Source organism: Lissotriton vulgaris, chromosome 6 (assembly GCF_964263255.1).
Source record: "Lissotriton vulgaris chromosome 6, aLisVul1.2, whole genome shotgun sequence".
NCBI lineage: Eukaryota > Metazoa > Chordata > Amphibia > Caudata > Salamandridae > Lissotriton > Lissotriton vulgaris.
In genome coordinates, this window is record NC_141694.1 from 458,548,103 (window position 1) to 458,573,566 (window position 25,464).

Consider the following 25,464-nt stretch of genomic DNA (forward strand, 5'->3'; position numbering starts at 1 on the left):
GTTTGGCGGTGGTTCCGGCGTAGAGGGAGTTGCTGAAGTCCAGTCGGCTGGTGACGAGGGCCTGGGTGACCGTCTTCCTGGTCTCGGTGGGGATCCACCGGAAGATCTTGCGTAGCATGCGTAGGATGTTGAAGCACATCGAGGAGACGGCGTTGACTTGTCTGGTCATGGAGAGGGAGGAGTCCAGGATGAAGCCCAGGTTTCGTGCATGGTCTGTTGGTTTGGGTGCGCTGCCTAGGGCGGGGAGCCACCAGGAGTCGTCCCAGGGTCTGCTAGGCGGGGTCCTCAGAGGGGCGAGGTCATCTGCGCAGTCGCTGATCCACTTCGTGAGGTTGGTGGCCGCTTGGCTGGGGTTCGTTGCGCTGGTGGGTGGGTTCTTGCTCAGGGAGGTCGCGAGCTGGTCGGCTGTGATCTTGTTCCAGCTTCTGCGGGCAACTTGTTGCTGTTGGTGGTGGATGGTGGTCCTTTTGAAGCTGAAGTGGACGCAGCTGTAGTCCGTCGAGTGGAGTCCGGTGGGGTGGCTGAAGGAGATGTCCTTGCTGGATGAGAAGACGGGATCGAGTGTGGGTCCGGCGTAGTGGGTGGGGGTGGTCACCAGTTGCTTGAGTCCGAGGGTAGCGAGGTTGTCCAGCAGGGTGGTGGTGTTGCGGTCGTTGTTGTTCTCCAGGTGGAAGTTGAGGTCCCCGAGGAGGATGTAGTCAGCGGAGGGGAGGGCATGCGGGCTGACGAAGTCGGCGATGTCCTCGCTGAATTGTGTGCGTGGTCCCGGGGGTCTGTAGATGAGGGTGCCTCTGAGGGTGGTCTTGGGGTTGATGTGGATCTGGAAGTGCAGGTGCTCAATGGCGGCCATCTTATCATGATAGTTTAAGGTTAGGTAGCATCTGAAGTCTCGAGGTGCATAAAAAATACCACATAACTGAGAATTCAACCTTAGATCTTAAAGTTTGTTTGATTGAAAGACAGTGATATATGGATTACGAAGTTCATTTGTTCCAATCGGGATTCTCTATAAATTACACAGGACAATGTGATTCCAAAAATACGCGAAATGCAGGTGGAAACAGAAATAAAAATTTCCATTCAGAGATATATATTACAGGATAACCTATCCATGATCACTAAGATGTATGGCGGTACATGGTGAGTGTGGGATCAAGTTCTGTATATTATAATATGATGGCTACATGTATTTCATAAGTGCAATTCATGCAGGTTACCATGGATGATCTAAAACACAGACCTAAGTTGGCCAACCTCTGACATCTTAATTAGTGTGTTAGTGCATAGTGATGTAGAATCACTACCAGATTGTGTTCTATTTCAGATCATAGCTGTGCATACTGGATGACTACAATTCTATTATGGAATATGTGTATGTTACCTGGTGGCCCATATCTGACTATGAAAAGACATAAAAGTAGCACATGTTTAGGTCTTGTTATAATTGGTAACCTGATTCCACGGGATTTTGTTGTTCATCCCATTTTTACATGTGTCTAACATGAATATGCAGTATACCTCTCTCCGTTTCTGTATTTCTGTGCTTACACTACCAGCATTAATACGTATTTTTTCAAGGATCAGCCATCTTATATCTTGTGTGGTATGTCGTGCCTACATGAAGGGCTAGATGTAGGTGGGCTAATACCGGTCGGTAGCGGCCCAAAATTGGTAAATTTTCTGTTACCGACCCGGTATTTAGCCCTTTGCGATGTAGGAGGCTGAATTTAAGGATTCGGTAATTTACCGATTCGTTATTTTGAGGAATCAGTAAAATACCGATTCCTTAATTTAAGGAATCTTTAAATTACTGAATCCCTAAATCTTATGTAGGAAGCACTCAAGTGAGTGCATTTTTGATTTAAGGATTCTGTATTTACCACCAACTACAAGTTGGTGGTAAATAACGAATATCTTAAAAAAAACAATTTTGTGCTTTTTTAAAAGTTCTATGTGGCAGACATACATGCCATTAGGGCATGTATGTGGGCCACATGTGCACACATGCACGATTCAGGGGTGCAACAGAGTGACAATGTGACACCCTGCCACCTTTAAATATGCTCCCCCTACTACTGATTCGGTATTACTGAATCTGTAATACTGAATGGCTTCCCATTCATTCCTATGGGCCTCCAGGCCCATAGGAATGAATGGGAAGGTATTCCTTATTACCGATTCAGTAAATACCGAATCAGTAATAACGAATATTACCGAATCGGTAACATTTACAGATATTTTACCTACATTCTATTTACCGATTCTTAAATACCGAATCGGTAAAATTCGGTATTTAGGAATCGGTAAATAGAAATTACCTACATCTAGCCCAAAGTGTATAACTAATGGTGCATTCACTTTTTTTGTTGGAATGGCTGACCTGTGTTCTCTGAGTCAGGTTGTCATGGAACATGAGATCTCCCCCACATATCCCTGGTTGCAGGGACACAAGATTAAATATACAATATTGGTAGTTTTACAATTAGTCATAGTTTTAAGAGAGAAATGTGTACTATTAGGAATATAGGCCTGAGTTTCTATGACCAATTAGCATGCAACACATGCCATGCATTTATAATTACCAATATGTGGTTTGTTCCCCAATATAGATATTTGGATGGTATTTTTACATGTTTTCGTCATACGTGATCGCACTATGAGGTCTTTCAGATTTGTGTTCTTTCTGTGTGCAAAAAGAGGCTTTGATATATGTGTTCATTTATCTTTAGTTGCATTCAGAATATGCCAGTTGGAATTGACAATGCAACAAATATTTTCATTCATAGTTGAATGACGAGTGACAAATACCAAGCTGGAATTCTGTTTGAGATTTTGTTGGGATGAGAGATGTCTGTCGTAGTAGCCTGCTCTCTTATAGCTATTGAATACTAACCATTTTAGATACCCCCCGTTGATTTTTATTTTTTAATTTTTATTTTATTTGAAAGGTTTTATATAGCGCTGGCTAGACCCGGAGGTATCTGAGCGCTTTATATGAATATCAGACCATAATTACAGGTTACATCATTACAGGTTACACAGTCATTAGAGCATAGCTACATAGTTACATGTTAGGTCGAGACAAGCAATAAGGACAATATGCGTAAGGGAAAAGGGAGGCAAGGGGAGAGATTCATTGGAGAAGGTGTAGGAGCAGGGGAAGCAGACAGCGAATGAAGGGTAATAGACGAGTAATAGCTGCGTCCAAAGTCCAGTAAGCTGTGATGCCAGGGGAAGTGGTATCATTCCCCCAACTCTGTTGCGAGAGGCTCCCTTTACGCAATAGACTCTCTCAGAGGGGTCTCTGAGACAAGGCCTACCTACTGGATCCTTCCCCATAAAAGGAGAGAGGAAGTGCTTTGGCAAGGGGCACCATACCATACCTCAACTGTGAATGGCTCCCTTGGTGCTGTGGACTCTCTCAGAGGGATCACTGAGACTCCAGAGTATAAGTAATTGGATCTTTCTTCAACAAGGGGAGAAGGAGTGCTTAGTTGAAGGGCACAAGGGACAGGGGGCTAGACGGTATAGCAGGCAAGGGGAGAGATTAAAGGGAGAGGGGATAGGGGCAGAGAAAGTAGACAAAGAATAAAAGGGGGAAAGCGGTAGGGGAGGGTGAGAGAGAGCATTTAAGGGGGGAGGGTGAAGGGGGCACAAACCGCTAAACACGTAAAAACCTTGTCCAAGGTCAGGTGAGCTGTGATCCCAGGGGAAGTGGTATCATTCCCACATCTCCACTGCATGAGGCTCAGTTTACACAGTTGACTCTCTCAGAAGGGTCTATGAGACTCCAAAGCCTACCTACTGGATCCTTTCCCAACAACGGGAGAGGGAGTGTTTCGGTAAGGGGCGCATACCATGCCTCAGTTGTGCATGGTTCTCTTGATGCTGTGTACTCTCTCAGAGGGGTCACTTAGACTCCAGAGTAAGAATATTGGCTCTTTCCCCAACAAGGGGAGACGGTGTGCTTAGTCAAAGGGCAACAAGGGACAGGGGGCTAGAAGGCGGGTCGGAACTGGCAGGACAACATGGGGGGAACATACGGCAAAAGAAAATTGCATTATTACGGAAAGATAACACATTGAATACCAGGGTAAATTAGTGAATCAGAAAAAGACAGGATCCACGAAAGGCAAGCGTCAGGGAGGACAGAGGGAGGGATTCAGCAAGTTGAAGAGTCCCACAAAGAAGAGACATGAATAGCAGAAAAGGAAATGTATACGTTGTATAGTCACTCAGGAAAGAGATGCAAATGGGAAAGTTCAGAATCACAAAATAGTGATATTAAGTATGAAGAACTACTACATATACTAGTGGTTAGAGTTATAACTGTGCAAAACAGTAAATTCACTCAAGGTTCCATTTACACAACGATTAGGCTGAAAACGACTGTATATTACTTTTCAACAGAGTGAACAGAGAAATAGGACCTCCAAGGGGGTAGAGAGAGGGAGGGGAGGGAGAGGAGATAGGTGACAGGAGAGATGGGGGCATAGAGGGGGGAGAAAGAGAGAATGAAGTCCAACGGACTAAGGGAGAGGACAAGAAACAATGAAATGGTGGCTCCGTTCGCAAGCCGCCATTTTGCGCCATCAATTCCCAGACACATCACTGGACCGTCACTCTGAGGCATCTCCAGCTATGTGGTGATAGGGCAAACTTGGCAGTCACTTGTGTGGGATAAATGCGGAAGAACAAACTCCACGGAGGCAATCTGTGTCCTTAAATCCTCGGAGGGAAGGCAGTTCAGGCAGGCTGATTCATACAAAAACCTCTGAGGGTTCCTCTGATTCCTGGGCAGCCCCCAACTGTCTTGCGCTTGGTTTACACATTTCAGTGGTAGTGTCTTAGGCACCACATGGTTATGCAATGGAATTATAAAGACTATTGTCTGGGTTCACAATCTAATGTAGTGTTATGTCTCAATTGCTGCCTTCACTATGCAAGCATGTCAAAGGTAATGTCATTCCACGGTCCTGTATCAAACGCCAGCATACCAAGGAAGCATTCAGATCTTATTTTGGTCCTGTGATGGATCTCTAAGCTTAACCACACAAACAGGCAGTGTAGATCCGAGGACCTGTAGCAGAAGCCAGCAAAAACAAGTTAACCTGCATTTATTCTTGTGGCCACCATATAGAGCTCTAAGCTTACCCAAGAGATCAAGGTCTCCTGGCTAGGGTGAAGGATACAACAAAAAATAGGTGGTGGTAGAGAGGTTGATAAGATGGCTGCGGGTGGGAGTGGAGTGGTCTTCACATAATGGCTGATAACGAAGAAGCTGGAAGCCATATCATGAGTGTATATTCCCAGTAGGGAGAGGACTGTCTCACCTGTATTGATTCCATGGCGGTCCTGTGTCCCCTCACTGTCATTAATGTCCCTTGAACCTATTGAGGTTTCACAGGGGGGCTTCCACTGATCAGCCAATCACACCCAGTATGTTTTGTCTCTTCATGACGGAGGCCAGCTGCTTATCCCCCTTGAAGCAGCTTGATGCATGCCCTTCGTCAGTAGCGGGACCAGACGCGTGAAAAACAGTCCCACGCATAGTCTACTTGATAAATAACGCTTTCATTACAGTTGCTTGTGTGTCAAAATCCTCAAGATTGGTACAGCTCCCGCGTAGGCACAGAGACTGACCAAAGGGTATGCTTGTTTTCTGGGATTTAGGATGAAAGCTATTAAAATGCAACAATGTATTGCAGGCTGTGGGCTTAGTATATAAGTCCACTTCCAAATGTTGTGCATTGTGTTGATAACTATGTCCAAGAATTCTACACTAGTGTCGCCGGAATTAGCTGTAAAAAAACAGATTATCACATACATTTAACCAGGTAATAAATTCAGCAAGTTCTTCTGTGTCTGCTGTCCAGATAAAGGAGACATAGTCTAAAAATCTGGACCAGTTACTGATGGATTCACTGAAAGGGGCTATGTTGTTGCAAACAAATCTGAATTCAAAATGGGCCTTGTATGTGTTTGTAACCATGGGGGAACAAGATGCCCCCATACTGACTGACTTGGTTTGCTTATACAATGACCCATTGAATTCAAAAGTGTTCTCTTGTTGAACAATCTTCAGACATTCCAGAATAAATATCCTGGGATAATTTATCTCCCATGTTTCCATGAACCATGATACAAGTACAATGGCCCCTATTGGGGGATAATACTATAATAAAACTTCAATGTCCATGGTAACCATGGTGTGTCTCATGGCATTGAATGGCAAATGTTCCACTTTGTTGATGATATCACATCTGTCCCATACATATAGGGATGTATTTTATGTATATGGGGTCTAAGTATAGCATCCATATTTTTTGATAGACGCTCTGTTGCTGACCCAATGGTGGTAACTATGGGTCTATAGGGTTAGATCACTGCTAGAACTTTTTTAGGTCATTGAGAATGCTATAGGTATGATGGTTCTTGTACGAACTTGGGGTACTGGGTGAAGGGGGAGGCTTCATAAGCAGCAAACACAATTGTTCTAAGGATAAGGCACAAGTAATACCTAAATTAACCTGTACTCAACCCTGAGGTTGTTTGGCACAGAGTAGTCAAGCTTAACTAGGAGGTAACACACCACAAAAAGGACCACAACACATTTAGAAAAAATGAGTAATTTGCAATAAATAAAGCAAGACCAAAAGAACAACAATTCAATCAGTAGATCTGGAGATATTCAATTTGAAAGATATTAGTAAAAATGTGGCAAAACTGTGGATATCTGGTTGTAGCGGACCAGGACAAAGTCAGAAGCTCAGGCTGACCGCAAAAGAGTGTGACTTGCTATAAGGTTATAGTTAGGCCCACTGGACAGAGTACCTTAAATCCTGGTTTGTGGAGCATTGAAAGGATCCACATCAAAGATACATCAGCAGCCAAAGCAATGCCTAAGTTCCCAGATGAGGCAAGGCTGCAGTGCAAGGTTCTACATCATCATCAATGATCCTGTCAATGAGAGTGTGTGCTGCAATGTCCGCCATCGTGGATCCATTGCACAGTCAGGGTAATGCATCAGTTCTGAAGAGCAGTGAGGCTGCCATCAAGGAGAGATGTCAGGGCCTGTGCTGAGGATGCATCTTGCAAAAGTGGTTCGAATTCAGCGACGGGCTGCAATACACCCCTTGCAATGGTTCCAATCTATACAGCAGTGTTATTGCTTCGGTTCTGCTTGGTGATGCACTGTGCAGCAGAGGAAATGCACCGGTTCCACCGGACCTGAAGAGACTGGCAGAGCACATTAGACCCACTTCCAAGGGCCCAGGAATGGGGTGGGACTACTTGGCAGGGTAGACTGTCAGATGGCAGAGTCCAGGTACAAGGCTGGTGGAAGCCTAATGTGTTCCTGAATCTTAAAATCAGCAGGTCAGCATCTAAATTTTAAAGTCACTGTGGGGTTCTGGGTTCAAGAAATGCAGGTATATTCCTTCTCACCCAGGCAAGATGGCAGCAGGCATCAGGTCAGCACAGCAAGGCAGCAGTCCAGTGAGCCTGTAGTCCAGCAGGACAGCCGTCCTTCCTCTTGGCAGAGTATCCACAGATCCAGAAGTGTAGTTAAGTGTTGGAGTTTGAGGTCCACTATTTATACCCAGTTGTGTCCTTGAAGTGAGGTTGAAGCTTCTAGAAGTTTCCCTTTCAAGTCCCCAGGCATCCTACCTTCCCTGCCTTGGCTCCAGACTAACTACAGGAGCTATGCATCCCTTTGTGTGGAGGACAGACACAGACTATTGAACAGTAGGTCAGGCTGGGTCAAGCTCAGCCATCTCATCTTGCCAATAATGTCCCATCCAGGCACACCTAAGCTCTCTATTGTGTTTGGCTGTCTAGAACAAATACACAAACCCAATCCGTTAGATACTCCCAGTCATGTGACCCAGGGACAGGCTACAGGCTTTAAGTGGCTGATGCAGGAAAATGGCAACTTTCTAAATGACACAAAACAACAATGGGAGAGGTAGGGAGATTCAAGGACACTCTCTTAGTCCCCGGTTAGATACAAGTAAACAAAAACAGAGAGGTCAAATCGGTCTCAGAACAGCCACAGAGTCGGAGCGAGAAAGATAGGAATCACACACTCACTTTGTGTGGAAAGGAAAGCACTCACACACCGACCTAGTCAGTGTCATGCTTCATCACTGGGGCCCACCAAAGAGGCCGAGTGCCTCTTTGGTGTGCTGCGACGCCAGAAAGACTGCGGAGCTGGTTGTGTGAAAAAGGGCGTGCTGTGAGGGTAATTAAAATTAAAAGTGCCTAAAAGGGTATCAAGAAAAAAGTTTAATGAGTGATCCCTAAGACACAAGTGAAGAGTATTATGTGTCTGAATTTAGCTGCCAAGGTTTTAGGATTGGTTAAATTCAGAAAGAATACTTAAGTCAGTCAACATGTTTCTGCCATATGGGTGGTTTCAATTTACCAAGGCATTCATCAGGACTAAACCCCGGCGGTATGGACTCTCTAATCATCCACCCTAACCTGGGGACGTGAAGGTAAAAATATTAAAAAGGTGAAAAAAGTGCTTAGAACGGTGGAAGAGCGGGTCGCTCATTCCAAAAAATGCTCCAAATTGTGGAGTATCTCAGCACTTTAAAACAGGGCGCTACTTGCACCATGGGTCTCGGGAGGGGGGTTGGAGCGTGCCTGGCACATCGCCCTCAACGCTCACAACCCGCGGTGAACCTGGGTTACGCCTCATAACCGGGGTTCTTCTCTGACATTGTTTTGAAATGTGAAGAAAGTGAAGTTGTTATGGCTTACCAGAATAACTTCGATGATAGTCCATTAAGATTAGCAGTTTTAGCTTTCCGCACTAAGTGATTAACTAATAGATGTGATAACTGACAGTTACTAATGCGTTCATGGTGAACTACTGTGGCTGGACTATAATTTACAGATAAAGAAAAAATATAAATTGACTATTGTATTTATATGGATGAAAGAACATTACTCAGAAGGTGCTAAGATGGGCTTCCTTGCTGTCACAATAGGTCCAGTTGCATGTGATATTGGTGGCAGATTGTTTCCAGCAGAAAAGACTCAATGAGACAGCCAAATTAATCTAGCAATTTGAAGAAAGTTAGGGGTTGAATAGGCTCTCTATGTTACTTGTGCCTGAAACATATATGAAGTGCATTGCTCATGTGTGCATCACAATGCTCCCATAAACCCTCAATAATGAGTTCCTAGTGCAGTCTAAAGGCAGTGTGGTTTATTACACAAATGAGGAGCGGTCTTCATATCAGGTGCAAACACTGACAGTTTGATCCTGCTTCCAGGAGGGCATATTAGTAAATGGCTCGGCCTCTGTATCAAGACGGGGCGAAGCCGCCATGGCATCACCTTCAAGGTCGGTGCAGGGCATTACCCCCAGGTCCCTCCTGTCCTCGTTCCCTTCATACAAACAATTGAGATTAACCATCTCCCAGACAGAAAAAAGAAAGCATGAATGCTGGTACGCCCCTCCCTCTCCCTATAGGGAGTACATAAGGGTACAGTACCCAGCATGCCTCCTGTTCTTTTTACTGGCTGTCAACAGTTTTTTCTGAGCATGGATCCAGGAGCCGGGGGCTCCTGGGGCTTACCTGCTGCTGGGCTTCAGGTAGGGCTGGTCTTCCCGGGTCTCTCCTCCTGCCGGGCTTGGGGAGTTTCCTGCCGCGCTTCCAGGTAGTTCTTTGCAGTTGACTGCTATTTTCAGTTGCTGTGATGGATAATGCCAAGGACTGTTCTGACATTCTGGCTCACATTGAGGGGGTCCGTCCGACTCCTTGGCTGCCTTGCCTATCCAAACGTGCGGAACTGTCCTGGGGGGTTCAGTCTCTGTTGGACAAAGGGGCTATTCAGGTTGCTCCTCCGGGGGAGATGGGTCGGGGTTTTACTCCATCATCTTTCTGGTGCCCAAGGTGATTGTGGGGTTTCACCTTGTTCTGGGTCTCAAGGCCCTGAACAAATTTGTGTTGAGGATTCCGTTCAAGATGGAGACTCTTCAGCGGGTGATTCCCCTGGTTCTCCAGGGTCATTACATGTGCACTCTGGATCTTCAGGATGCCTATTATCACGTGCCTGTCCATCTTCTCTCCAGTCCCTTCCTGCGCTTTTGTCTTCTGGGGGTTCATTACCAGTTTGGAGTTCTTCCATTTGGCCTGAGGTCGGCTCCCATGGTATTTTTTAAAGGTGGTCGCCCCCTTGGTGGCTTTCTTGCATCTCCAGGGGATGATGGTTTATCTGTATCTGGACCACTCGCTCCTGTATTGTCCTTCGGCTTAGCGGTTGTTGGAGGATCAGGGGTTGGTGTGTGCAGCGTTGAGATACCATGGTTTCCTGTTGAATCTCCCCAAGTGCCGGATCCGTCCGTCTCAGGACTTACAGTTCATAGGGGCCCGTTTCCACATGGATTTAAATTGGTGTTCCTGCCGGTGCATCGGGCTGTGACCCTGTGTTCTCTGGCTCATCGGTTTCTTGTGGGGAGGTCCTTTCGGGTCCGACTTTGGTTGCGCCTTCTGGGGTTGATGGCGGCCACGGTGTTCACTGTTCCTTGGGTGTGTTTCCATCTTCGTCCTCTGTGGTCATACCTGCTGGCTCGGTGGGATCCATTGTCGGGGGACTTGCCCCTCCTTGTTCCGGTGTCCCTGTCGATCCTTCCTGCCCTGCGTTGGTGGTCTTTGTCTTCCAATCTGGACAAGGGCTTGCCTCTGCTGGCCTTTTGTCTGGTGTGCGTGAGGTTTGGTCTGCCCTTTCTGGACCTCTTTTCTTCCCGGCACAATGCGCAGCTTCCCCGTTTCTTCTCCCGGATTCCTCAGGAGGGGTCTTGGGGGGTGGATGCTCTGTCCCTTCCCTGGCCATCTCGCCTGCTGTATGCCTTTCCTCCTCTGGTTCTGATCCCTCGATTTCTGTCTCGGCTGTTGAGGGAGGATCGGGAAGTGGTGGTGCCTTTCTGGCCCCGCAGGTCTTGGTTTCCCACGCTGATGCTGTTGGCTGTTCAGGGTCCGTGGTTCTTCCCCTTCCCGCCGTCTCCGTTACGGTCCTCTCCGATGTTGCCTCTGCGACGGCTTCGGCTGTTGGTTTGGTGGTTGAGAGGCAGGGCTGGAGGAATAAGGGTCTCCCGGAACATTTAGCCTTGGCTATTCAGCAGTCTCGGAAGTCTACTACTCTTCAGTCCTTTGGTAGGCATTGGGGCAACTTTGAGCGTTGGTGTCTTGGCCTGGCTTTGTTGCCCTTGGTTTGTCCTTTGCAGAATGTTCTTCAGTTACTTTGGGATGGGTTCGAGAAGCCTTTGTCCGTTTCTACTTTGTGGGCTCAATGGGCTGCTATTAGGGCTTTTCGGGCTCCTTGGGGGAATCTGCCAGATGTGGATGGTCTGGTTTCCCATCTGTTGCGTAGCTTTTCTAATTCCCGCCCTGTGGTGTGTCCTCCTATTCCTCTCTGAGATCTTCCCTTGGTTTTGAGGGTTCTTCTTGCTGCTCCCTTTGAACCTTTGGAGGAGGTCGATATGAAGTTTGTCACCCTGATAGTTGTTTTTTTGGGTGGCTTTCACTTCTGCTCGTCGCCTGGGGGAGCTGGGTGCTTTGATGGCTCGGGATCCTTTTCTGTCCTTTTCTGCTGATGGGGTGGTTCTTCGCTTGGATTCCTCCTTTGTTCCTAAGGTTTCCGCCCAATTCCATTGCTCTCAGGAGCTGGTCCTGCCTGCTTTGCTTTCGGCTCCTGTGGACGGGGACGACCTTCCTTGGTCCTTGTTGGATGTTTGCCGGGCTTTGCTGGTTTATTTGGATCGGACCAGTGCCTTTCGGCTTTCTAACTCCCTGTTTGTTTCTTTTGGGGCTGTCTCTAGGGGTTGCTGTGCTTCTTCTTCTTCCATTGGGCGTTGGTTCAAGCAGGTTATTGTTCTGGCCTATTCCCTTTCGGGTTCTCCCCCCGGCTGGGGTTCAGGGACGTTCCACTCGGGGGATGGCTGCTTCCTGTGCGGAAGTTTGTGGGGTGTCCCTTTCTGAAATTTGTAGGGCCGCCACTTAGGCTTCTGCTAATACCTTTGTTAGGCATTACCGTATCCAGAATGTTCTGGGGGATGACACTAACTTTGGTTTGGGGGTTCTTCGGGCTATGTGTTCCTGATTCCCCTTGTTTTCCTTCTGCTGTGCTGTTGTTTTCAATAAATTGCTGGGTTTTGCTGTACTGCGGTGTCCTAGTGGTTTGTTGTTTGATGATGGCCGGTTGCTGCATGGGTATTCTCAATTGTTTGTATGAAGGGCACGAGGACAGGAGGGACCTGGGGGTAATGTCCTATTACTTACCGGTAATCTTCATTACTCCGGGTCCCGTTGTCCTCGCCCCCTTCATACCATCCCTCCCTCCCTCCCGGACTTTCCGGCCCTCATCTTGGGCTTGGTGGTTCAGGAGGCATGCTGGGTACTGTACCCTTATGTACTCCCTATTGGGAGAGGGAGGGGCGTACCAGCATTCCTGCTTTCTTTATTTTGTCTGGGAGATCGTTAATCTCAATTGTTTGCATGAAGGGGACAAGGACAACGGGACCCAGAGTAATGAAGATTACCGGTAAGTAATAGGACATTACTGCACACACCTTCAGGGGAATGCTTAGGGGTCACTCTGACCCCAGTGCCTCCGTCCCTAGGGGTCAAGAGGGAACAGTAATTGTGTGCCCCCATCTATGTGGCACACGGTGCACATCCCGATAGCTCTTTTTCCTCTATGTTTGCGTCAGCAATACGGCGTGAGTGCAAAAACACTGTTTCCTCATTTGTATGGGGTTCCTCCCTAATGCAAATGAAGAAGCATCTAATCTCGATGGTTTTGGCTGAACAATTCAATCTGTTTTAAAGAAAAAGACTGCACAAGCAGTTGCGGCCACGTTTGAAATACCACAGTGCATTGGGGACTCAAGAAGCTTGTGTGCCCCAGGTCCTTTTCTGTCATAATGCCCCTGTGTTGTAACAGAATTGTGCAGATTAAGTTCATCAATATTTATCTTGAACAGATCAAAAAAATGAGGTGTTGACTAGCGGCTATGTCACTGACTTTGGAACCTGAGGCCTGGGTTTTTATCCTAGATTCAGCACTTTACCAGAAACTGTGTGCCCGTGCAATTCCAACAAAGCCTAAAGTAATCTAAATATTTACAATCCCATGAGGAAATATGTAAGGAATGTCACGCTCTTTGTGTATGTGATGTTATTAAATATAATATCGTTTTCCAATAAAACATTAAAAAAACAATGATCGTTAGATATTCCCCAATTCTTTAACCAAGGGCTGAGTAAAACAGGAAATATGAATGATAAATCTATGTGTAGTATACTTTGGTGATTTATAACGAGCATTCTAGAATTAAGCCTGCAGCTTCTTAAATAAAGAAAACGTAAGGGAGCAAATACATTATTCAGTATGTGGTGCAATTTATGTTACGAATTGAAACATGTTTTAATGTTTACCTATAGGAAATGGGTATCAGCAAAATAATGTAAAACAAAGAATGAAGAAATGGTCTTTCCTGAGAAAAGCTGCCAAGAAAGAAATAGTATAGTTGAGCTATATGGTCACCAAGTTGTTATTTTAATGCATTCTGATTTCAACTGTAACAAGTAACACAAATACGTACAACTCAAATAACCCCTAGTGATATTTGGGCACTTTATGTAAAATACAAATTTGTGGGACAGTAAGTGGCTAAGGAGCAGATGTGGTGTTTACTCCCATGAAAATATTTGTATGAGGAATAATATTGTGATGTGAATATTTATATTTAGTAATGTAGTTAATTAAAATATGTGTTCAAATCATGTAGCATTAAAACAGGTTTGTGAACCGAAAGACCTGCCTTCTGGTAGAGTGGTTTAAACTTGTGACTCCACCTAATAAGGTGATGTGTGGGCTCACGTCTAAATATGGACCTCTTCCATATAGGTTGGCAGCTTAACACTCTACAGTTGAATAGGAATGCAATGTGTGTGTGTGTGTGTGTGGGCGGGGGGTGCTTCAAGAGTAGCATACAAAGAGACCGTTCTGGAAATCCCTGAATCATTTATATGCTTATTTATATTGTACAGGCATATTGTTAATAATAATGGTCATCTCCTAAAATATGAAGGTAAAATTCACAGAGGAACGAAGGAGGGTAGGTAGGTAGATGGGCGCTAGTCAGACTGTACTCTGAAACTAGGGAGCACAGGGACGGGTGTACACATTAAGACAGGGAGAATGAACATTTCTAAAAAAGAAAAGACAAGTAGAATTGATTGATTGCAGGTTGGTGAAGAGAGGAAACGATTGGAAAAGGAAGGGATAAGGTTAGGAGGAAGGAATAATGAGTACTGGCAGGAAGAAATGGTTAAAGGTAAAGAGAGGAAAAAAGCACAAGAAAAACAAAGGTAAGAAACAGAGGAGATAACTTTTAATGAAAGCAGGAAACAAAGTAAATGGAATGGAAAGAAAAACATAAAAAATAAGAAGTCATTGGGCATGGGTAAAAATCTGAGAAGTTAGTAAGAAATTAGAACGAAGAAATGAGGGAGAGAGAAAGGGAGAGAATAAGGGATGGTGATGGAGTGCGTGTTTACAATGATCTCGTAAACCGTGTGAAATTATTTCATAATGTAAAAGCTGATTTAACAGGGCGTATTAAAATGGACATCCATTCACAATATGAATAACGAATAAGGGATGTTTGCTAGGATTATTTCAAAACAACACAATTTTACTTTAGTTAAAGCCCATGTTAATTACCAGGTCACTTTAGGAGCTCGGTTCCATAGGGTAAAGGCCTAATAATGTTGTTGAAACTAGACAAAGATGACTTTAGATAAGTGAAAGAAATGCTTTCTAAAGTTAAATACTTTTTTACCCCCCCCCCCCTCAGTGTTCATTACCTTTAAATGGAGCCATACATTGGCAGACGTAATTACCAGGTTGGTCACTGCAGGTAGCTCCATTTGAGCAGGGAAACGAAGCACAGTCATCTACGTCAGTTTCACAGTCAGAAACTTGGAAGAAAGAAGATATAACGATAGGTTAAGACATCCTGGTGCAGTTTTATATTTCTTTCCAAAGCAGTCTGAAATATAATATTATGAAGGGGAAGGATAGTAACAGTGAAGGCAGAAGGGGCGACGTTGAGGCAATGTATCGGACCTCTTGAAAAAAAACCTAGAGAAAATGCTGAATTCTATTCCTATACATATGTGGAAGCATTATTGGTCTGTTTATATGTGACTCATTTAATGTCAGACTTTCAGCCTGTGGACGGAGACAGTGTTCCAGCTGGCTGGAACGCAAATAAGACAGTACTATCGAACAGACAAAATAAATGAGAGGAAAAGTTTAATTAACTAGTGGACGAGATCTTAATGTATATTCGTGACAACATGTCAGAAGAAAAGTGTGGCTTTCTATTGATGTCACTCAGCAGTGAAGCCTGGCAGACATTTCCATTCATAACCCTTCAGGACATCGCTGAAAGGTGTGTTACACTAATTTACCTTGATTTGACAGAGGTCACCATGGTTTGGTGAAAGAGATGTTTGCTATTCTAATGCAGCAAGATATGAAATTATGAGCGCGTTTGCTTTTAGTATTTCATTAAAATATTTCACTCATAACTGGCATTATAGTGCCTTCGGCATTACATTTTCAGCTCATATCTAGACAGAAAGATCTTCATGCTTTATTGTTCAATTTGTATATCTGTTTGACAGGCCAGACCAAATCGTAGTCTTCACAGTCACTGAATAGATTTATATGACTTAAGACAGGCAATTTCCTTATCAGTTTATAATAATCCACATGAGTAGATGAGAGTAACATTGAAATATAATAGCTTGCATTTGCTCTGACATAAAAGGAAATCTTCTTTTGTTCTTGATAACACAGTAAGTGAACTTTTGCAAAATGGAAAATGAAATGTAATAATAAGTAAATACTATCGTTATAACTCCTAAGGAAATGATACATTAGCTTTAATATTAGTATGACACTATATACAATTAAATTACAGTGCCGATATTATAGGACTAACATTTCTGGTAAAAACTTTTTTTTGTATCTTAATAAAATGGCAAGTAAAATTGTAAATCAAATCTGACTTTTAATTAGAAATCAGTTTGAAATTTGAAAAGCCCTAGCGTGTTCACATTAAAGTGTGGCCAATAGAATAAAGAAAGGATATCTTCATGTAGAGTAGCAAAAATTGAAAATACTTTTACATTACTAAATCTGTCACAATTTTTGTATAGAATCATGCGTTGTGAAGAATGTTATTTCTGAAAGCGTACTTTACATAAATTCATATTTTCTTGATTGTAATATTTCGGGTGCTAGGATCGCATTTTTGCTCTTTTCTGAAATGCGGGGCGGTATGTTTTGCCACAGTGCCCATTGACAGATCACTGTTCTTGTAGCCATATGCAGGTGATTTTGACATATTCTGAAATAAAAACAAACCAATAATATCCCATTTCAAAAGACTTTCAATACAAAACAAAAATCCTTGGCCTCGCTAATTTCGGTCGTTATCATCGCCACTGATCACATAATTAAATACTTTATATGAAATTCTATTGTACTTTAATTACACGTACAAGCATAGAAACACTAACAAACCCTAATGACATGCCCAGATTTTATTTGCTTCTCTTCCCCTGCCTGATACCAGTAGAACAGTCTAATACATATACAGAACACCAACTCTCGCTTCATTTGTCGCAGCTGGTTCAAGGACACCGGGTATTAGAGGTCCTAGCAGCCCAGTGATCCCTGATTATTACTGTATTTCACAGTTTTAACAGAGCCTGGAAACTATTTCCTTCCTTACTCTAAGGCTCATGACACACTAGCTATGCCTCTGCTCACCAGTTGCACAAATATTTGGACGGTAGAATAAGGAATAATATTTTATAGAGGTTCTTTTAATTATAGTAATACATTAATTTAGAGGGTCAACGTCGACAGTGAGATATTTTTACTAAACTTTGAACTTTGAAAAAAAAGACTTATTATTATTTATTTATTATTATTATTATTTAAAATTTTATATAGCGCACAGTTACCTTGGAGCATCCCAGCGCTTATCCAGACACCAACAGATAAAACAGTCAGTCAGGCTCAATTACACAGGAAACAAATGTGTTTTCAGACATTTGCGAAAACGCAAAGTGCAGGTCTTCAAATTGAGGAAAGTATATAATTGGCTGTCGGGTGCCGGGCACTGCATTATAGGATACACCTGTTGACACTGTGATGGAGCAAGGTTTTACATGTAAAGTGACTTGCTTGTACTCAACCCTCTCGTAATAACATTAATCTACTAATTAACATGTTTTTGTCTTATTAATATTGCATTACACAACGTAATAGGTATCTAAGGGAAGCTTGTCAATGTGCTTTTACTAACAATATTCCGCTTGCACTAAAATGGCTGCTGCTACGTGGGATTTTCTACTGGGCATGCGTCTATCATGCCCTCGTGATATGCTTGGAGGGAAAACTTCTGCTTCTGCGCAATAGAACTAAGATGGCCGTTATGTGTCCTAACGTGCAAAAAGCTTGCACCGCTGCCTTGCTAAGCTGTCTGTTTCGCATAATCTCTAACGCAATAGTATAAAATAAAATAATGGGAGTAGAATAGAAAGAAGTGGTATACAGTGTATTCATTTATTCTGTGTCTCTAAAATTGTTTTTTCTATTTTTACATGATAAACTGAATGGGCCTAAAATGCATCGCTGAACTCCATCTTTGGAGAAACTGTGACTGCGCGACAAGTCCTGAAGTTACAGAAGCTGTAGACTTGAATCATCGCCAAGACAGACATGAAAGGCAGAGAAGAATGAACTACTTGCCTTGACAGAGGAAGCTGAATTGATAAAATTGTTTATTAAAATAAAAACATTTGATACATTTTATTACCGGGAGGAATAAAAAGAACATGGGTTGATAAAGTTATGGGAAAGGGATGTCATGAATACATGATTGACAAACTGCCTCTAAAATAATATGATGTGATGGCTACTCCTCGTTCTTGTCCAATAAAATTGTGGGATTTACACATTTGTAACATTTGGGGGTGGTACACCGACCTGAAAAATAGTATAACTAGGGTAGGCTTAGCTAGCTAGATTGTCCGACTTCTCCGAATAGCTAACCTGTCACTGACCCAACGCACTCAATAGGTGATCGAGAGCAGAGCACTCTTTCAGAAGATTGGATAATCCAATCGGGGTTATTGGGAAGGGGATGGACGACCCAATCGGGGTTCGACTGTTAGCTGCAGAGAGGGTTTTTAACGCTGGCGTTTTAAACTTTAACTGTGGTGCTGGTCTTAGCCTGTGGTGGTCCTATTCTGATCCAATTTGGTTCTGGTTCTGGCTTGCACCTGTTCTTTTCTGCTGGCACCTGAACTTTTGGATTCTATTTTCTTTGACTCAGCCTCTGACCAGGGTTGGTCATCACACCATTCTATGTAACTATAAAGTGTGGGTTTGTCATTGTACTGTTTTCCCTTTCTTTTACCCAACCTCTGTTTAAAGGCTTAACAACATTTTCTCTCCAAATCATTTGAAATGCTTATATTCTAAAATTCTGCATTACTCTAAACAGAATAAGAAATTCATTTCAGTTTCATCTTTATGACTTCATGAACATTTTACTTAGATAAAGATTTTAAACCTTTCCTGAGTTTGTGGTAATTTATGAAATGCTAAATGTTTTTATTGCTACATATTTTCTCTCTAACTCCTTTGATCCTTTAAGACTTTAGGTATCGGTGACTTGGATTGGTAAGATAAATGGTATAAAGTCCAAATGGTAAAAACCCTAATTGAATGAGTGTAGGTTTACCTGTTTAATGTATATATAGATGTATGGGCCCAGGTGAGTATGTTGAGCAGGTGAGCCTGCGCTCTATCAACTGCTTGCAGACACTCCCATCACTTCTGTAGCCACAGGTGAGTGAGCCTCTCAATGTGTTTATCAATAAACACTTCCATTGAGAGATACATACACCTTTTCTTATTTGGGCTACAAAATAATATGTGAAGCAGTATCAACTTGTCCCACTCTAGGTTGAGATACCTATGTACTTTTCTAGAAAACAATTAGAATCGAAAACACAAACTTTGACAAAACCAAACTATTTGGTGTTAGCTGTCAGTCTCTTAGTTTTGTAAATGCTTTTGTGTGTGCCTTTTAATTACAAATAGGTGAAGATAGTTGCAGATTGATAGAGAGGGTTGCAAAGATAGACATAGTTGCAAAATAGATAGTTATACAGACAGATAGATAGACAGATAGATAGAGGGATGGATGGATGGATGGATGGATGGATGGATGGATGGATGGATGGATGGATGGATGGATGGATGCATGGATGGATGGATGGATGGATGATAGATAGCTAGATAGATAGATAGATAGATAGATAGATAGATAGATAGATAGATAGATAGATAGATAGATAGATTGATAAGATGAATTAGGGATGAGTGGCAGCCATCTTGTACTTTTGCTGAGAAACGCTGAGCCTATGATGCTACAGCCTTGCATGAGATCTCCGCTCACCTCAGTAAGAGGCAAACATAGTTATAATACCCCACTCAGGGAGATACTAAAATGAGCACAACTCAAAAAATCCCGATAAATTCTCAGAACATGCAGAGGCTGGACAAGGCCCTACAGACAAATATTGAATATAAAATAGCCCCTTGCTGTAAATTCAAATGGAGGATATACCTCTTGGGAAGCAGCCTTTAACAGCATGCTACAAGGAAGGATAAGGTCATTTTGATTAAACTACTGTGTGAGCTGGCATACATGAACAAACTTGCAAGGGAGTCCCTTAAGTGGGCTATCTCAATAAGCAGAGAATCTTTGCAGTACATGTACCAATAACGATACTCCATCCTGGTTGGGGGGGAGAATTTTTTGCGGATCTCCTCAGTGAGACATATGCTTTTGGGTCCTCACAGTTGGCTGCAGCTCCCGTCTGCTCCTAGGTGAGAGATGACCTACATGTACATTCAGCTGGGTTTGTCCAAGAAATCAGGTTGTGGCCCTAGTCATAAGACAATCAATTTTTCTAAGCTAACCTATAAAATGCGCTGATCACCAAAAGGCGTGGCATGTCCTAAGAACCAGCAGGTCGAGTCAGTCATGGGCTACCAAGCAGGATTTAGAGGCACTTGACCTCCACAGAGATTTCACTTGGTCTACTACTAAATGTAAGGACAGCAGACCCTCTCAAAACAGGATCTCCTCTCCAGCATAGCAGAAATGTAGGGCCAGCTTCTAAAAATGCTCACAGATCAGCTTCAAAGTACAAAAGTAGAGCTTAAGGCTACACTAACAGATGCCACTGACGAGGTAAACATGAAGGGAGTAGGGCTGGGCATACAATTCAGCTCGTGGAGGTTGTCCCAATCCCTGCTCAGCATAGAGCATGGAGTTCCAAAAAACTCCACATAGCAACGCTAGATCACCTCTTGGCGGGAATTCTCAAAACAGGTGGTCATGGCAGGTTCTAAAGCTTCCATTGAGAAACCTCCCTCTCGCATTGAGGAAGTTGCTGCTCGAGTAGAACATGTACTTGAGTGGCAGAAGGAAGCTGCTCCCTCTTGTGCGGCACATGGTGCCATTTGCATTGATTTTACAGGATGGGGAAAACTCCTGTTGTTAAAAATCAGCACAAACAGCACATCTTACCTCACTCTGCTGCTTGCAGAACTCTACAGAGCGTGGCTCGGCGAACTCTGACCAGGCCTAGATGGAGGAATGAGTTAATAAAAATGAAGGTGATGTCACCCAACTTCAACAGGAAATGGAGGAGGCAACAACCATGATTTGGTCCTCTGCTGAAGAGGTAGAGAATTTGAGAAAGAAATACGAGGACCTAGAAAATCTATTCCATAGGGACATTATCAGAATTCAGAATGCGAGGGAGACATCAAAAAATCTTGCACATTGTCATACTTCACCTCTTTATTCAGCCACATACTAGGGGCAAGTAGAGTAGGACCTCCCATAGGAGAAAGTGGCCTGAAGCAAAGGGACATAATAGCGAAATTAGCTCCCTCCAACATTAAATATAAGATCCTGTGAGCAGCCCGGTGCTAAAAGTCAATCGAATGGGATGAATCTGAGATGCAGGTTTATTTCAATCATCTTCATTTCTCAGGATAGCAATGATTGAGTTGACATGTAATCTGAGAAATGGACACATACGTTATAGACGGCCCTACCCTTTCAATCTGATATGCACTACCAGCTGGAGTTTACAATCAATCACATTGGTGGAGGAGGCACAACATCTTTTAGATTGCCTGAAAAGAGAGAAGAACCACAGAAGCCTGGGGTCAAACCTGTTTGACTGAATTGAGGAGAGAGCTGAGAGAAGAGATCAAGGCAATTGAGAATGTGTGGAAAGTGAGGTCAACTAACCAGGAAAAAACTCCTGAAGGACCTTCACTGATGAAATTGACTTTTAGATGCCTGTACATAATGGTTGTTTGGCTGGTAATTTGGGGAGCAATAATTGGGGATTACAACGAAAGAGCAGGGGGCAGTAAACCTCTGTCAGTTCCAGAGACGTAGTGGATAGTACTATCAAAGAGAACTTGTTATGGTTTAAATTATTCAGGTCGGTGGATGGAGAGTAACCATGCTGAAGAGGATAAACACCACCAAATTACACCTGTGATGGGAGAGAAGTTCACATTGACCTACTAATATGTCGGGAAACCGCCCATGGCAATATACTATGGTTAGAATTCTGACCTGGAACCTTAGAGATCCGAACACCATGGTGAAAAAATACAAAGTCTGATCGGCTATCTGGAAAGATACACAGGATGTGATTGGTCTTCAGGAATTGCACCTGTTAATGAACAATGTGAGATTAATGGCCCACAAACACTACACCATGCAACAGCAAAATGTGTTAAAACTGGAGTAGTGATGATTGCAGTACATAGACTATTAATAGAGAAAATATTAGAGGACAGGGTAGAGAAGAGGTATGTCATGCTAGAGGGTACCCTGGCAGTATGCAATATCACATATCACCCTTCCCTCAACCCCCTAGGACGAAGCGCACTGTTCAAAATGATGGTCCTTTCTCGCTTCCTCTACATCCTACAAAATATCTCCATTCCCCTCTCTCGCACCTGGTTTCACTACCTTGACGGGAGCATATCCTGATTCCTTTCGGGTGGTGGAAGACTGCAGATCTCCCTGGCACACAGCCGTATCCCCTCCTTTGATGGGGGCCTGGGGTTGACTCACCTCTACCTCTACTACCTTGCCACCAAACTGATAGTCATCCACGACTGGTACGCGGGCGGCTGGTCCGACCCAGTGTACCCCGTGGAACTAGTGGATACGGATTTCTCACAGATCCAAGCATTCCTCTACGGATGCCCGGTGCTACAAACCATGGCACCAATCACTGGAGCGGTCCTCCTGGCCTGGCGCGCCGCCCTGCGACACAAGGGATGGGACCGTAAACTTACTCGTCAGACACCACTCTGGCAAAGTACCTGGCTCCGGGAGGTATCGTCCCTGAACGGATTCCGTTGATGGGATCTTATCGGCGTCTTGGTGGGGGACCATATCCATGCCTTTGCAGACCTTCAACAGCGCCACGCCCTTCCCCATGCCCAGCACTTTAGATACCTGCAGCTGCACCACGCCGTCCATGCACACCTCCCCTCACCAGTTAACCTCCCAGAGTTCAGCCCGCTAGAAGCTCAAGTGATGATGGGGAATCTGGGCAGGGGAGGAGTATCCCACATCTATCGCTTTCTCATGAATAACGGCCCTTGTCCTTGGACAGGCTGTGCACCCGTTGGGAGAGATGGGTGCGCTCCCTAGAAGAGGCAGATTGGAGGGATGCCCTAATGGCTCCACGTACCCTGACCACGTCCTTCAGGGTGCGCCTGGTGCAGATATACTAATTACACGCAGCTTACCTCACCCCAGAGAGACTCTTCTGGGCCCGATTGTGACCTTCCCCAGACTGCCCGTGATGTGGACTATCCCCCGCTGATTTTTACCACATGGTGTGTCTATGCCCAGTGCTGGAGAGGTTTTGGAGAGGAGTGGAGCAGGAGCTCACACAGGCCCTGAGTTGGGCGGTTCCTCATGACCCGCTGCGAATGCTGCTAGGGATCTTTGATGGCCTGGATGGTTCCAGGATGGATAAGCGCCTGCTAGGAACGGCGGTGGCCGTGGCCAAGAGGGTCATAGCGTGGCACTGGTCACAAACTGTTGCTCTCACTGTGGGGGGATGGAGGAGGGGGGTATATTGGTGCGGTACCCAAGAGGAGGCCCTCTTTCGAATCCAGAGGTACTCCAGAATTGTTTCCCAAAATATGGGGGAAATGGTTCAACATGATCTCGCGATGAGTCCAGTTGTAATGATTGTTTTAAGATGTGATATTACTGTCATACAGGATGAAATGTTGGACTGGAGTGGACTGACCCTGCCTATGTGTCTTGCTGATTTTGACCCGCTGTCTATGTTGATTTATGAGCTGCTGCCAATTAATTTCTCTTGCTGTTTTACATACTCAATAAAGTTGATTATCAAAAATATATAAATAAATAAATAAATATGGTGAAATTGTGACCTCGGACTGCAGTTGAATTTTTCAGAAACTGTTACTATGGAAACTGCCATTTAGGAGTGTGGGGGAAGGGTTAATAAAAACTGTGGTATTAACATATGAAATGCCCATTTAAATACAAGTAATACGTTTGTTTTTCTAAAAAAGTGGTATATTTACAAGAAGTGTGTTGTTCAAAAAGAACAGTAGTATTATTGAAAACATGAATTTTAAACTGTTTAAGGATTTGGGAATCCATGGTGATGCGGCTGCGTGGTAGAGTGCGGGCTGCAGCACTTTATAGAACTACTTTAGGAGTTTTTAGAACACAGTTAGAAAGGGTTAATATGAGTAACTAATGTGTTTTACAATCCAAATAATGAAGGAACAAATTTCATTTTTTGCTCACATACATTAATGGTTTTACCTTGTTGAGACTGGTGCATTATATTTATTGAGTGAGAAAGACAAGTTTTCATGCATTTGAGATATTTGATATTCAGCAATAGAATTATACAGGTGAGTTACAGATTTGTAACAAGTGTTATGTATTGTGTAGTAGTCATTCAGTTAATAGAGAGATATTTTTAAGATTGGTCACAATTTTATTATAACATTTTACACGTTCTTAGAAAGTTGTGCTGTTTGAAATATGTTATGGAATGTAGAAAGTGTGTCAGTAGTTGGTGAGTGGTGAAGCTGGAAGACAGAAGTGAAGTTAGAGAGATGCTGGCAGAGGGATTAATGATTGTGGTACTTGGTACGAGTTTAAAAAAAAGGTACAGTTGAAGTGCAGCGTATATTTTCAGGTCTCTTGTGTGAAATAAGAAGTTAGTGTGATGTTAAAAAGAGTGCATGGTCCTGTGACTGAGGTAAAAGGTTGAATTGGTATGGAAAATGGGTACCGTTAAAGAAATGGCCCACATTTGAGATTGTGCCTTGCCGCTAAATACTGCTTATTATTTTAAATTATATTTTGTTAATTTTTGTGCGATTAAAAAGAAAGCAAATGTTGCCTCCACACTTTCAGCACACATTTTTACACACTACAGAACCGCACCAGCCAAGCTGAATCTGCGTACATTACGGGGCCGCCTATTGAGATACAGGTTTTGACACCTCCCTCAATACCCGGTCCCCTCCTCCTTCCCTCCCTCTTGTAATGGTTCCTGCCATCCCCGTTTGTAACAAGAAGATAACACAGGCCGATGTGCGTGGAAAAATACTCTTTGCCCCTCAGTGGGATGGTCGAGCATCTGACCAGCCAAGACAACATCTGAAATGGCTTCCATGCTATATAAAAAAGCTGCACACAGTTGCAAGTTACCTAGCGGCGCATTGTACATGCCAAAGTGTCCATCTTACTAATGTGACCTTGGTTAGCTACTTTTTCACACTGCCCAGCACACCAGAATATTAGTGAAACTAATGCTGATGCTGCCTGCCCATGGTGAATCTACATACATTACCAGGCCACCATATTGACAGTTTGGGATTAACACATCCCTCGACTCCCCTTTTTCACCCTCCCCCCATATGTTTCCTACTATTCCCGTTTGTGAAATGAAGGTAACAGAGGCTTCCTCAGCGGTCTGTTCGTGGCATCTGACCGGCAGAGACAAAATCTCAAGCAGCTTCCATGGCGCAACTAGAGCCAAAATTTGAGGGGGGCCACTAAATATTTTTTTGGGGGGAGGGGGCTAAATCTTTGAGGAATAGGCTGTGTGACGATTAAGAGGTGAAAAATGACCAAAGCCTCGTTAATACGTACATGGTCTGTGAAGTACTTGGGTGGAGCTGTGATAAGCTGTCTGTGTGTGCACGGAAAGCTGCCTCAGCCTGGGCTGACATACACAA